At 43.4% G+C, this 13,726-nt stretch overlaps 1 protein-coding gene and 1 pseudogene across 2 annotated transcripts in view; one reads left to right on the top strand and one right to left on the bottom strand.

Moving 5' to 3' along the window:
- afg2a (AFG2 AAA ATPase homolog A) overlaps window positions 1-13,726 on the bottom strand; it is a 594,246-nt gene that overhangs the window by 145,765 nt on the left and 434,755 nt on the right. The window lies entirely within an intron of this gene.
- The window catches only part of LOC139228211 (RLA class I histocompatibility antigen, alpha chain 11/11-like), a 127,140-nt pseudogene that overhangs the window by 209 nt on the left and 113,205 nt on the right, over window positions 1-13,726 (top strand).

The following is a 13,726-nucleotide window of genomic DNA, read 5'->3' as shown; positions in this document are numbered from 1 at the left end:
GGGAGATCTGAGAGCCTGGAGATCAGGGATCTCAGTGTGGGGGCTGCGGGGAGAACGAGGGAGTTTGGGGATCTCAAGGCCAGGGTGGGGAGATCGAGATGATGGTTTACAGAAAAGTAACTTACTGTTTTTCTGCAGCTGATGTGTGATATTGATTTCCCTGAGTGCAGCCAGCAACGGCGCCAGCTATCTCAGGACAAACCAATCTTGCAACAAACTTAGGCCCCTTATTTGCATATGCAAAGGGATAAACATTTGCTTCAGGTGTGGGTAAAAGACACCTCTTGTTTGTCCTTGCCCAGTATGCTGGGCGGTACACTTTCTGCCTGCTATTATGGGCGCAAGAGGCTGCATAATGCCTGAAAAACACGCTCGACATGACTCAATTTCCAGGCCATAGATTTTAGTATGAAAATATTCATTAAAATTGCCAACTTATCAAAAAGTTGACGTTTTTTGATGTTGTTGGGCATATTCCAGAATCTCTATACAGGCATTTATTCTATTGTCAGAAATAATTTGAAATGAACTGCACAGACATTCCATACACAATACATATTATATGTGGGATCACACACTGACCATACCACATTATCCTCTGTCGCCATTGGAATATCACAGAAAATAATCTTTCACATTTCGTACGACAGGAATTCCTACAGGTTGTTGAATCACACGTATTTCTGCCTCACTTGAAGGTCTTATATTATCCTGGCATTCATTTTGAATAGCTACAATAGTTCCCTGATGACGAAGGCACCCCAATGAGACCACCCATACAGCTTAGCCCACACTCACCAATCTTCCGTTCCCTGGCACTCTGTGGCAGTGGGTCAGTGACCTCACCAAGCCGCAGGCTTCTTTGCACTGGCTGCTGGTGAAGTCAGAGGGGGGGCTGTGGTGGGAAATTTAAAGCGCAAAGATCTCAGCAGTGCCCGAGAGATCCATGTCCTATTCCAAGAGCCTCCTGGCAATCCAGGAGGGCAACCCTAGGCTTGACCACATCAAGCTCTTCTCTCCTCTGCCAAAACAGTCCACTACTCTAGGATTGCCTGGAGAGCAAATATAACCCCATCTCCCCCCCTGCCCTCTCCAAAATCATCTCATCCACAAGACCTTCCTGCTTCCTCAACTCCATTCCCTCTAACTCCGGAGCATCTAACTTCCCTTCTTGGCCCCATTTTAGCTGACATTGTAATTGGTTTCCACTCCTCAGGTGCTATGTCCCAACCTTTCAAGACCAGTCATCACCTCCCATAAAAACCTATTCTCAATCTCTCTGTCCTTGCTAATTACCACCTCATCTCCAATGTCTCTCTGCTCTCTGAGGTCCTTGAATGGGTTGTCACCTCCCAGAAGCGTGCTTAACCTCCTGAAATTCCTTTTTGCAATCCCTATAATCAACCTTCCACACCTGCCACAGCTCTGAAACAGCCTGAATCAAAGTTACGAGTGACATTTTCTGGGACTATGACTGTGGTGTATTATCCCTCCTTAACACTTTTGCAGCCCTTTAACTTGGTCAACCACTGTATCCTCCTCCAGTGCCTTTAATCTACAGTCCAGCTCAGTGGAACTACCCTTGTTTGATTCCACTATTACCTACCAAATCGTAGCCAGAGCATCTCGAGCAATGACTTCTCTTTCCCCTCCAGAGATTCATCCTTTGTATCTTCTTTTTTCTCATCTACATGCTGTCCCTTAACAATATTATCCGCAGACGTGGAGCCTGTTTCACATATATGCCAATGATACCCAACTCTACCTCTGCAACACCTCTTTCAACACCTCCACTGCCTCTGAGGTGTCTGACTGCTTATCCAACATCCAGTCTTGAATGAGCCGTAACTTCTTTCACCTAAATATTGGGAAGACTGAAAACACTGCCCTCGGTCCCCACCACAAATTTCGTACCCTCAGCATCGATTTCATCCCCTCCTTGGCCAAGGTTCAGGCTGAATCTGATTGCTGATAACCTCAGCCTCTAGTTTGGCCCTAAGCTTCATACCCTTTCCATCACGAAGACTGCTTACTTCTGCCTCTGCTACTACCTCAACCCATCTCCTACTGAAACCCATAATTTATCACCTCCAGACGTGATTGGTCCAATGTTCACAACAACAACAACTTGTATTTATATAGTGCCATTAACACAGTAAAACATCCCAGGGAGCTTCACATGAGTATTTTAAGACAAATAATTTGACATCGAGCCACATAAGGTGAAATTAGAGCAGATGACCAAAAGCTTGGTCAAAGAGGTAGGTTTTAAAGAGTGTCTTAAAGGAGGAGAGAGGTAGAGAGGCAGAGAGGTTTAGGCAAGTAATTCCAGAGCTTAGGATCTAGACAACAGAAGGCACGGTCACCAATGGTTGAGCGATTATAATCAAGGATACTCAAGAGGCCAGAATTAGAGGAGCACAGATATCTTGGGGCGTTGTGGGGCTGGAGGAGATTACAGAGATACGGAGGGGTGAGGCATGGGAGAGATTTGAAAACAAGGATGAGAATTTTGAAATCCGAGGAGCTGCTTAACCAGGAGCCAATGTTAGCGAGCACAGGGATGATGGATGAACAGAACTTGGTGTGAGTTAGGACATGGGCAGCCGAGTTTTGGATTACCTCAAGTTTACCTAGGGTAAAACATAGGAGGCCAGCCAGGAGTGTGTTGGAATAGAGGTAACAAAGGCATGGATAAGGGTTCCAGCAGCGGATGAGCTGAGGTAAGGGCAGATATGGGCGATATTGCATAGGTGGAAATAGGTGTTTTACATGCTGTGGATATGTGGGCAGAAGCTCACTTTAGGGTCCAATATGACTCCAAGGGTGCGAATAATGTGGTTCAGCCTAGATGTTGGGGAGAGTGATGGAGTCAGTGGCTATGGAACAGAGTTTGTGGCGGGGACAGAAATCAATGGCTTCGGTCTTCGCAATATTAATTGGAGAAAATTTCTGCTCATCCAAAACTGGACGTCCATCAATTTAGAGACCGTGGAGTGGTCAAAGTGGTGGTGAGGTAGAGCTGGGTATCGTCGGCGTACATGTGGAAACTGATGCTGTGTTTTCGGATGATGTCGCCAAGGGGCAGCATCTCACCTTTTTTTCACCTTCGATAAACCTCAGCTTGTCCAAAATTCTGCTGCCCATATCTTTTCCTACACTGACTCACACTTGATCATCATACATGTCCTCACCAAAGTTAATTCTGGCACCTAAATTGTCACGTTGGCTAAAATCACCTGATCAGCACAGACGGAACCTAAGATCTTCTGGGCTTTATGGTGCATTGTGCAATGTAAGTACTGAGCCATGGTGAGATAAAGTAAACAGAGTGAGAGGAAGTTTTGGTGGAGCATATACACCGGCATAGGCATAGACTGGTTTGGCCGAATAGCCCGTTTCTGTGCTGTAAATTCTAAGTAATTCATACAGTTACTCACTGAGACACCAGTGGAGCATGCCTGCGGAACTTATAGCCTATACTAACTACATTACTTGTGTATACTGTTATTTATACTGTACAGTAATTGGGTTATATACATTCTACATAAACTGCATTATTTATACTGTATACTGCTTGAAACATTTATGTCTACTAACAGGATTATTTGTATGGCATGCGGACTGTTATTCTAATCTACTAACAATTCTCCAATGTCTTTGCTAACATGTATTCTGTATTTAGTTGTAATGCCAACCATGGTCACATTCCCAGCTGGGAAAATGGCACTCAGCAGGGAGCCAAGAATTGGAGTGCGGTGAGGAACAAAGGCCCAGAGCAGTAGGGGCAGAAGTGGAATGCAACGCTACGTGGGGAAGACTGAGGAACAGATTACAGATGGGGGGGGGCGGGAAGGGGCGATGGACACTGTGCACATGACAATCAATGATGGTAGATGTTCTGGGAATTTTAACCTCTTCATTCAGGTCCTCAGCAATGCAGCAAAATCAAGTTGCAGACAGTATTCCAAATGTAAACACTCAGAGATAGTCCAAACACACAAAAGTCAATTTTATATAGTTAAATGAGGTGGTTGTGAATTATATAACTCATATCTTTTTAATATATTGGAATCTTGGGGATGTATTTCCTCAACCATTCCAGGCCGCGAACATTGGAGTGAGTGGGTCCAGGAGTAGGAACTCCGTGTTCGGGCGTTCCCACTTTCCTAGCCCATATGAGACCTGGTGTAATCAGAAAGCTAATACACCTTCCCTGGGGGTGGGGGGGGAAACACCACCACTGGCAGCAGGGAAATAAAGAGGAGCAGCCAGCTCCCGCAGGGAGCAGCGCGAGCAGCTCAGAGAATGCAACCAGCGTGGACCAGCAGCAGGGTCGTGGCCCAGGAGCGGCGGGGTCGTGGCCCAGGAGCGGTGCGGACTGGACCAGCACCAGGGTTGTGGCCCAGGAGCGGTGCGGACTGGACCAGGCACCAGGGTCGTGGCCCAGGAGCGGCGGGGTCATGGCCCAGGAGCACCTCAGAATGGACCAGCACCAGGGTCGTGGCCCAGGAGCGACGCAGACTGGACCAGCACCAGGGTCGGGGCCCAGGAGCAGCGCAGCATGGGCCAGTGAGTTTGTGAGACCGCCACTGCATCCTATGCAACCCAGGGAGAGAGGTCCTGCAGGAAGGAGAAATGAGGACAGTAGGAGTTTGTGTGCTTGTATGTACTAGGCCCATACAGCGGAGTCTGATCTCCAGTCGTCTTCGACCCCCTTACCACTGGACCAAGCAAGCAAAGAAATAACGGAGGCTCTGACCATTATTTTCCAATCCTCTCTGGCTACAGGTGTGGTGCAGTAGGACTGGAGGATTGCTAACATTGTACTGTTGTTTAAAAAGGGAGAAAGAAATAGACCTTACAGACCAGTCAAACTAACCTCGGTGGTGGGCAAATTATTGAAAAAAATTCTGAGGGATAATACTAATCATCATTTAGAAAATCACGGATTAATCAAGAGCAGTCAGCATGGAATTTTTAAAGGAAGCTCGTGTCCGACTAACTTGAATGAATTTTTTTTGAGGAGGTAACAAGGAGTGTCGATGAGGGTAGCGCATTTGATGTATGGATTTTAGCAAGGTCCCACATGGCAGACTGGCCAGAAAAGTAAAATGCCATGAGACCCAAGGGAAAATGGTAAGTTAGATCCAAAATTGGCTCAGTGGCAGGAAGCAAAGGGTAATGATCGACGGGTGTTTTTCTGACTAAAAGGCTGTTTCCAGTGGGGTTCTGCAGGGCTCAGTACTAGGTCCCTTGCTTTTTGTGGTATATATCAATGATTGAGACTCAATGTAGGGGGCATGATTAAGAAGTTTTCAGATAATACAAACATTGGATGTGTGGTTAATAGTGAGGAAGAAAGCTATAGATCGCAGGAAGATATCAATGGACTGGTTAGGTGGGCAGAATAGTGTCAAATGGAATTCACTCCAGAGAAGTACGAGGTAATGCATTTGGGGGAGGGCTAACAAAGCAAGAGAATACACAATAAATGGTAGGAGACTGAAAACTGTAGAGGAACAGAGGGACCTTGGAGTGCATGTCCACAGATCCCTGTAGTTAGCAGGACAGGTAGATAAGGTAGTTAAGAAGGCGTAGGGGATGCTTTCCTTTATTAGCTGAGGCATAGAATAAAAGCCCAGGGACGTTATGTTAGAAATGTATAAAACACTAGTTAGGCCACAGCTAGAGTACTGCGTACAGTTCTGGTTACCACATTACAGGAAAGATGTGATTGCACTAGAGAGGGTACAGAGGAGATTTACAAGGATGGTGCCAACACTGGAGAATTTTAGCTATGAGGAAAGTTTGGATAGGCTGAGGTTGTTTTCTTTGGAACAGAGGATGCTGAGGTATATAAAATTATGAGAGGCTTGATAGAGTGGATAGGAAGGACCTATTTCCCCTAGCAGAGCGGTCAATAACCAAGAGACATAGATTTAAATTAATGGTTGAAGGATTAGAGGGGAGTTGAGGAGAACTTTATTCGCCCAGAGGGTGGTATGGGTCTGGAACTTGCGGCCCGAAAGGATGGTTGAGGCAGAAACCCTCATTGCACTTAAAAAGTACTTGGATATGCATTTGAAGTGCTGTAACCTGCAAGGCTACGGACCAAGAGCTGGAAAGTGGGATTAGGCTGGATAGCTCTATTTCGGCTGGCACAGACACCTTAGGCTGAATGTCCTACATCCACGCTGTAAATTACTATGATTCAATGAAGACCAATACATACACCTAAAGAAGAAAAGGTTCACTTGTACAGTCCAGCAACCATGGTCAACATGTGAGGTAAGACACAGAATAAAGCTAAAGAAAGTGACTTACACAAATGCCAAGAAAAGTGGTAATCCAGCGAACTGGAAAAAATAAAAAAACACAAAGGGACATAACAGAATATTAAGAACTACAAAAAGGGAATACTAAAAAATCTTGCAAGTAATCTAAAGGTTAACAGTAAAAGTTTTTATAAATATATTAGGAGTAAGCGAATGGCTTAGGGAAATGTGGGCTCATTAGAGACAGATGCAGGTGACATGGTAATAGATAACAAGGTAATGGCAGATTTATTAAACTGGGCTAGAAATTGGTCTTTCGACGATAGCGGTATTTTATCGACATTTTTTGCCAAAAATACCGTTACAAATACCGCTATTTTTTTTAAAGGGGTAAAATTGGCAATAAAATGTGCCCGACGGTAAAAATCGGCGTTGCACGAGTAGTCGTGGAAACTGCGGTCCTCGCCAACTTTAATGCGAGGCCGATTACTGCTAAAAAGACAGGTCCTGGGAGGGGGGAAAACACACACACACACAAAAATTGCAAAATACAAAAAATAAAAAATAAAAAAATCACAAAACATTTATAAGACCCTTAACTAAGTAATCGCTGCAAAAGAATTAAAAAATAAAAACTTTAACTTATCTTTTTTTGCAGGTCTTCATATTTACCGCTGTTTCTGGGGCTGCAACGCAGGCTTTTCTCGGACGTCTTTTTCGCAGAATACGAGTGCGCCGAACGACCAATTTAACGCGATATTGCTTTTTTTGGTATTGCACGACGGCGGTCCACTTTTCAGCGGTATTTTAAAGCCACTGGCATACAACTTTGGCCAATTTAGGTGGACATCTTTTAAACGTCAAAAAAGGTAAAATATCGCCGAAAAAATGGCGCAAGGCTGGCCAATTTCTAGCCCTTTGTATGCATTTTCACATTGGAGGAAGAGGAAAAATACCTGTGATAGAAGGTAAACTGAAAATAAATCTAGGGTAGGAAATTATTGTATTCAATATTAGTTAAAAAAAGGTAATGGAGAAAATAATGGGACTTAAAGTCGATAAATCTCCAGGACCTGAGGGTTTCCACCCCAGGATATTAAAAGATGTAGGTGAGGAAATTGCAGATGCGTTAGTTATCTTCCAAAACTCCCTAGATTCAGGAATTGTGCTATTAGACTGGAAAATTAGAATCTCTCATTAAGGACAGAATGATTGCGCACTTAAGCAAGTATGAATTGCTCAGAGAGAGCAGCATGGCTTTGTTAAAGATAATTCACATCTGACTAACCGAGTTGAATTTTTTAAGGAGGTCACTAATAAAGTAGACAAAGAGTGTCCATAGATGTTATCTATATAGACTTCCAGAAGACAATCGATAAAGTTCTACACAAAACATTAATGGCAAAAATTAGAGTGCATGGAATTGGAGGTAGCCTTTTGAAGGGTTGGAAATTGGTTGGGAGGTAGGAGATATTGGTTGGGAGGTAGGAGACATTGGTTGGGAGGTAGGAGACATTGATTGGGAGGTAGGAGACAGAGAGTGGAATAAAGGGCATGTAGTCAGATTGACAGGATGTGACAAATGATGATCCCTAGGCTTTTCACCATATTTATTAATGACTTGGATGAAGGAGAGTGTTGCATATCCAAGTTTGCAGATGACACTAAATTAGGAGGGACAGTAAGTAAAACATATGGAAACAGGAAGTTGCAAAGGGACATAGACAGATTAAGTGAATGGGCAAAACTCTGGCAGATGGAGTTTAATGTCGGCAAGTGTGAGATCATCCATTTTGGTACGAAGAAAGATAAACTGAAGTATTTTCTAAATAGTAGGAACTGTAGAGGAGCAGAGAGATTTGTGAGTCCAAGTACACAAATCATTCAAAGCGAGTAGACAGGTACAAATAGCAATCAAAAAGCGAATGGAATGCTGACCTTTATCTCAAGGGGGCTGGATTACAAACGGGAGGAAATTATGCTTCAGTTGTATAGAGTCTTGGTCAGCGTCCATTTAGAGTACTGTTTTCAGTTTTGTGCACCGGTAAGTATAGAAGTTTGATGGGTGATCTGATCAATGAGTTTAAAATATTAAAAGGATTCTATTTCCTCTGATGGGGGAATTAGGAATGAGGGGTCCTAATCATAAAATTAGAGCTAGGCCATTCAGGAAGTAAATCAGGAAGCAATTGTTCACACAAAGGGTCATAGAAATTTAGAATGCTCGCCCTCACAACAAGCGGTGGATGCTGGGACAATTGAGCTTTGAAGACCGAGAGCAATAGATTTTTGTTTGGTATGGGTATTAAGGGATATGGAGCTGAGGCTGGTAAATGGAGTTGAGGTACAGATGAGGCCTGATTTAGTGGAATGGTTGAGCAAGCTCAAAGGGCTAAATTGGTCCACTCCTGTTGCCAATATTTTTTTTGCAAATCCCCTCTTCATCTCTTTTTCCTCCTCATGGCCCAGTATGTGTCATCACCACCCAGCTCTGTGGTCACTTTGGATGTTGTTTGTGATATTTCACCTAGAATGTTACACTGTTATCATACAGCCAACTAATTAGAGATTTTTCAGAAATTGAGGCAAGGAGTAGGTGGGTCGGGGTTGAGAGAAATTAAGGATCTTATGTATAATTCACAAAACAGAGTCAGCACTGCATTGTGGGCCCCCTCATTTGGTACATTTAATCAGGATCAAACTAGCTGAAACTTAAACTGGGAATTAATGAAATGTTATACCTAACCAGCACTCAATAGCAAGTAGCTATCAGTGTGAAATACTCTATATAGATACCTGTGTGTTAGTATGAAAGTGTTCTTTATGGTATGTATTTGTCAGTGTGAAAATGTCAGTGTTGGTAACTGACATGTGAAGCAACAGTCAGGGCAAATTTCCAAAGTCCTCTTTAAATACTCCATTGAGCTGTGACAGGACAACAAAGCTTAGGGAGCCCACAGCTGGTGGAACGGCTGGGCACTCAGCTTCGAAGAACAGAGAAATTTAAAGAATTCTAATTTTGTTATTTTGCACAGGAAATGCATTCAGAACATTCCCTAAAGCCCCATACAGTAAAGTCCTTCTTCTGTAGGATAAAAACACTTTATATTTCACTTTAAAAACGGAAGTGCTATGACAACAAACATATTTGATACCGAGTCCCAAGAAATGGTGTGCAGAATATTAAGTCACAGCTGTGCAGACTTATGGGCTTTCCCTGCTACACACTGAGTAATCTCTGACTTGGACCGTTTCCCACATCCCACTCAGATTAAGCTAAATAAGAGGACATTTGTACAAGCATATGGAAGCCTGCTGCACATTCTACACACGAAACGTCACCTGTCAAGGGTACCATTCAATGCTTACTTTTCAGGTCAGATTAAGCAGGCAACAAATGGCCACTGCTTCTCCGTTCTTTAATACACATGCCACTGAGTACTACAAGCTTTGAACAGTCCTGTTTTCTTGTGGTACAAAGAGTCAATGTTAATCACTGCACAGATCAATAAAATTAATACACAGCTTCCATGCAATCAGTTGATTTTTTCATGTTCTGTGCTTCTTTCAGAACAGGGCAGCTGGTTCAACTAACAGACAATGGACTGATAGTAGACTGCGACACGAAATACAGGCACATGGAGGTTCTCTTCTCGTCTCTCCGATGGTTGGTAACATTCTAATAACAATTACAGTTTTCCTTTATGTCGGTAGCTAAATGGGTGATTTGTGTCACTTTTTTTCTTCATTGATTAATTTCACTGGGTAGGTGATTGGTTGAAACATACAAGATTTTGAAGGGGATTGACAGGGTAGATGCTGAGAGGTTGTTTCCCCTGGCTGGAGTGTCTAGAACTAAGGGGCACAGTCTCAGGATAAGGGGTAGGCCATTTCAGACAAAGATGAGGAGGTATTTCTTCGCTCAGGGTTGTGAATCTTTGGAATTCTCTACCCCAGAGGGCTGTGGATGTTGAGTCTCTGAATATATTCAAGGCTGTGATAGATAGATTTTTGGAGTCATGGGGAATCAAGGGATATGGAGATTTGGCAGGAAAGTGGAGTTGAGATCGATGATCAGCCATGATCTTATTGAATGGCAGAGCAGGTTAGAGGGCCTGTATGGTCCACTCTTGCTCCTATTGCTTATGTTCTTAATTTCAGTGGGCCCAGCCTCCAAAACCTAGGTTAAATTATGAGGACAGACTGCATAGACTAGGCTTGTATTCCTTTGCATATACAAGATTAAGGGGTGATCTAACTGAGGTGTTTAGGATGATCATAGGAGTTGATAGGGTAAATAGAGAGAAGCTATTTCATCTGGTAAGGGAGTCCAGAATAAGCGGGAATTGGAATTAGAGCTAGGCTGTTCAGGGGTGATGTCAGGAAGCATTTCTTCACACAAAGGATAGTGGAAATCTGATACTCTTTGCCCCAAAAAGCATTTGAGGCTAGGTCAATCGAAAATTTCAAAACTGAGATGGATAGATTTTTGTTAGGCAAGGTTATTAGGGTTACGGAACCAAGGCGGGGTAAAATGAAGTTAAGATACAGATTAGCCATGATCTAATTGAATGGTGGAACAGGCTCGAGGAGCTGAATGGCCTCCTAATTTTCCAATCTCTCTCATCGGAAATAATGTGAATGCATGTGAAGATGCATCTTAGCCTTTAGCATTCAAGTCACTTAACTCACCCCAGATATACTTGAGGATTTAAGTGCTCTGAACACATAAAATATAGATTACAAAACTGCTCTTAACACACACTTGAGACAAACTAGAATTAAAACTTTGATTATTTTGGCATATAAATGTTATTACAGCTACTACTCTATTCTTAGGATCTGAGTGACATTTTATATGAGTAACATTTTAGCTTTAAAAAGTAATATTCAGAGAAAACAATAGTTCCACATCAAAAACAAGACTATACTAAACATTTCCAGTATATTAAGGGTAATAAAAAAGTAATAATGGCTAATACTTTCTTAAGTGATCAGTTTGCGATATCCACTTAAAGGCCACTGTCACTTCATTTGTCATGAACTTTCCACAGAAGCATTACAACTGAGGGGTGGGGGGCATTATTGACATGGTGTGCTAACAAAAGACTTCCAGGTAGGGCAATGGAGGCGAAAGTATTTAAGAAAGAATTGGATGCTGCAAGGGTGGATTGCAATAATCTTAATGAATCAATGAACTGAAATGGACTAACTGCCCTTCTTTGTCAATAACTATCTTGTAATCTCATGTCACAGCTGTGTTGCAACTAATATTGTTATAACTAACATTGTTATAACTAACATTATTATAACATACACAGTTCTCTGACACTGGTCTAATCCTAGTCATCTGCTCCCCCATTGGTGATCTCCCTTTCTACCACTATAACCCTACCCGCTGGAACTCCCTTTTTAAATTCCACAAGCTTGCCATCTCCCTCACCACCTGGTCCTGCTATACCTGATCTCAGAGTACTTGATAATGATCCCGGATAATAAAAGTGTTCCATTACACGCAGTTCTGTATTTCAAAGTGACCCCAGTAATGTCATGTTCATATTTGTGAATACCTGAATGTGACCTAATTCAGGCCGCTTCAGGCTCCTTTAATTCTGTTGCACATACAGAATGTTCTGGTAGCTTTCCTGATGCTTCAAGGAATAAATATATCACCCGTTATGACAGACCACGAAGGCTGCAGGCCTCCGTGGAGGTGGCTGCTGTTAGCATGGCTGGCGGTGGAGGTGGCTGCTATTAGCTTGGCTGGCATTGGAGGTGCCACAACAAAAAATTTGCATTTATATAGCACAGAAAAACACTCCAAGGTGCTTCACAAAAATGCATGCCGAGCCGAAGGAGTTATTAGGAGGGATGACCAAAAAGCTTGCTAAAAGAGGTGGGTTTTAAGGAGGGTCTTAGAGGAGGAAAGGGAGACGGAGGAATTTAGGGAGGTAGCTCCAAACTACAGAGCCTAGGTGACTGAAGGCATGTCTGCCAATGGTGGAATGAAGGTGGGTGGAGGAGAGGATCACATAAAGAGGTGAGAGTCTCAAAGAAGAGAGGGAGTTTCCAGGCTGGAGAAGGTTACAGAAATAAGAAAAGGCGAGGTCATGAAGGGACTTAAACACAAGGATAAGGATTTTAGATCTGAGGTGTTGGAGGTCCAGGAGCCAAGGTATGTCAGTGAGGACAGGGATAATGGATGAGGAGAAATTGGTGTGGGTTAAGATACAGGCAACAGAGTTTTAGATGGGCTGACATTCACGAAGAATGGTAGGCTGGCCAGGAGAGCACTGGAATAGCCGAATCAGGAGGTAGCAAAGGCATAAGAACATAAGAAATAGGAGCAGGAGTAGGCAACTCAGCCCCTCGAGCCTGCTCTGCCATTCAATGAAATCATGGCTGATCTTCTACCTCAACTCCACTTTCCTGCACTATCCCCATATCCCTTGATTCCCTTAATATCCCAAAATCTATTGCTCTCTGTCTTGAATATATTCAATGACTGAGCCTCCACAGCCTTCTGGGGTAGAGAATTCCAAAGATTCACCACCCTCTGAGTGAAGAAATTTCTCCTCATCTCAGTCCTAAATGGCTCACCCCTTATTCTGAGACTGTGACCCCTGGTTCTAGACTCTCCAGCCAGGGGAAACATCCTCCCTGCATCTAGCCTGTCAAGTCCTGTAAAAATGTTGTATGTTTCAATTAGATCACCTCTCATTCTTCTAAACTCTAGAGAATATAGGCCTAGTCTACTCAATCTCTCCTCAGAGGACAATCCCCCCATCCCAGGAATCAGTCTGGTGAATCTTCATTGCACTACCTCAATTACAAGTATAGGGTAGTGCGTAGTGTGCTGACATGGATTGAGAACTGGTTGGCAGACAGGAAACAAAGAGTAGGAGTAAATGGGTACTTTTCAGAATGGCAGGCAGTGACTAGTGGGGTACCGCAAGGTTCTGTGCTGGGGTCCCAGCTGTTTACATTGTACATTAATGATTTAGACGAGGGGATTAAATGTACTATCTCCAAATTTGCGGATGACACGAAGTTGGGTGGCAGTGTGAGCTGCGTGGAGGATGCTATGAGACTGCAAAGTGATTTGGATAGGTTAGGTGAGTGGGCAAATGCATGGCAGATGAACTATAATGTGGATAAATGTGAGGTTATCCACTTTGGTGGTAAAAACAGAGAGAGACAGACTATTATCTGAATAGTGACAGATTAGGAAAAGGGGAGGTGGAATGAGACCTGGGTGTCATGGTACATCAGTCATTGAAGGTTTGCATGCAGGTACAGCAGGCGGTTAAGAAAGCAAGTGGCATGTTGGCCTTCATAGCGAAGGGATTTGAGTACAGGGGCAGGGAGGTGCTGCTACAGTTGTACAGGGCCTTGGTGAGGCCACACCTGGAGTATTGTGTACAGTTTTGGTCTCCTTTGAGGAAAGA

The sequence above is a fragment of the Pristiophorus japonicus genome, chromosome 2, assembly GCF_044704955.1.
Source record: "Pristiophorus japonicus isolate sPriJap1 chromosome 2, sPriJap1.hap1, whole genome shotgun sequence".
Taxonomy (NCBI): domain Eukaryota; kingdom Metazoa; phylum Chordata; class Chondrichthyes; family Pristiophoridae; genus Pristiophorus; species Pristiophorus japonicus.
The sequence above is the reverse complement of the archived record's forward strand: the minus strand, read 5'-3'. Positions and strand labels throughout refer to the sequence as shown.